This window comes from Chrysochloris asiatica, unplaced genomic scaffold (genome assembly GCF_000296735.1).
Source record: "Chrysochloris asiatica unplaced genomic scaffold, ChrAsi1.0 scaffold00294, whole genome shotgun sequence".
NCBI classification, from domain to species: Eukaryota; Metazoa; Chordata; class Mammalia; order Afrosoricida; family Chrysochloridae; genus Chrysochloris; species Chrysochloris asiatica.
This window is the reverse complement of record NW_006408812.1, coordinates 1-1,857: the sequence shown is the minus strand read 5'-3', so window position 1 is coordinate 1,857 and position 1,857 is coordinate 1.

Below are 1,857 nucleotides of genomic sequence, written 5' to 3'. Positions count from 1 at the left end.
CAAGGTTAGTGGTTCAAGCTCACCAGCTGCTCCTTGGAAACCCTATACAGAGTCACTATGGGTTGGAATCGACTCAACAGCACTTAACAACAATAACAACAACAATCAGTTATAAGCTGAAGAAGGGCTTACAAGCTTTCTTTAGTGATGTTTCTGGCTATTTCTTTCTCTCCCCCTCAAGTGTCTATTTTACAAAAGTAGACAAGGGAAACCAAGACTTATAAAACAGTCAAGCATCTTAACATTCTTTCCCCTCTTTTACCCAGTCAAACCATGCCTCAATCTCTATATCACAGAGCTCTGCCAAAGTTGAGCATACAGCACTATTTACCTCTGTCCCACTTAACCCATACAAACTTCCTTAAATGTTCTCCCATCCACCTTGTTCTTCCATCACATTCAATAGACTCCTGTCAACCTGGATCACAACCTGGACAGCCAGCAATATAGTGAGACCTGGGGACTCCTGAGCCCATGGACAGGGACATAGTCACAAATGACTACAGTGGAGAGTGCAGTGTCTACCTGATGTGAAGTGAGGGGTGAGGCACAAGAATGCCCATACTTGTAGATATGGGCTTTTGACCTAGCTTCAATGGCTGGATGATTAGAACATAACTAAAGGAAGAAAGAAGAGGGGAAAAAAAAAGTTTAATCCGCTACAATTTGATGAACTTGACCTATACTTATGGATATAGTAGCTCAAAAGATGGAACAAATCTTTACAGTGATGATCATTCCCACTGCTTCTGTACACAGGTTTGACAGGGATGGGCAACTTAGACATTCTTAGATGTTGGCTACCCAAAATGGGGGTGAGGGCTACAAAGGCACTAAGTGACTGGCTTACATGTTTTTGAGAGGGAGAATAGTTTCAGAGGGTGCAGGGGAAGGTAGAATTTCCACTGAGTGGTTTTCAACCAGTTTAAATGGGACTGGTGAAAAGAGATAAGGATAAGACTCTTGTGGTTTGATAATGAATAATTGCTATCAGGATTGATTGTGAATGTTGCAAATGGAAAGGTAGACATTTTGTAACAAAAAGAAGGGAGTGGTTGATCTTGCAACAAGGAGCAGAGGACCCTGGGACCATTAGGGGAGTAGAGCAGAGTGTGGGACCCTATCCAGAGAAACAGTGACACTAGAGATGGGGGCAGAGACCATGACAGGGAGACACTGAGCTGCTGGGGACTAGAGTGATATTATTTTAATTATTATTTCTTTAGTCATTTTCATGTAACTAAAGCAGAATTAATAAAAACACATTGAGAGGCGGGGTTTGATGGCAGCTAGGGTGGAGGTGCAGTGAAGTTCACCATTAGTGATACCACAGAATACCAGGCAAAGCAGATCCAGGGCAGAGCTCCAAAACTCAGAACCACAGAGATAGGAATATTAAAACGTTTGAAGGCTTATAGCTAGTGGAACTTTTAACAAAAGTAAGAAATCACATACATTGGAATCTGCCAGGTTTGGAGGCTCTGAACTGACAACTTTGGCAAAACTTAATGGACCAAGGAAGGGAGCAGACAAACCATGGAAAAATGTCACGGGAATCTTGGAGCAATGGTGGTAAATACATTTTGTTGATTTTGCTTTGTTCTGATTTTCTTTGTTTTTTTGGTATCTGTTCATTGGACTCCTCACTGTTTGCGGACATCCATTCTGATGACTATAGTGGGTGCCTAAGCAAGTGGACACCTTCCACCCTCACCACTGGTGGGGGTTCTGCCATATATGTGCAACTGATACTCTCAGTCCAACAGCTGGTCCTGAACATTTTTTTTTTTTTTTTAAATACAGGAAAGGCCCTGACATGGGTATAGAGAGGGAAAGAGAGTTTAAAAACAAACAGGC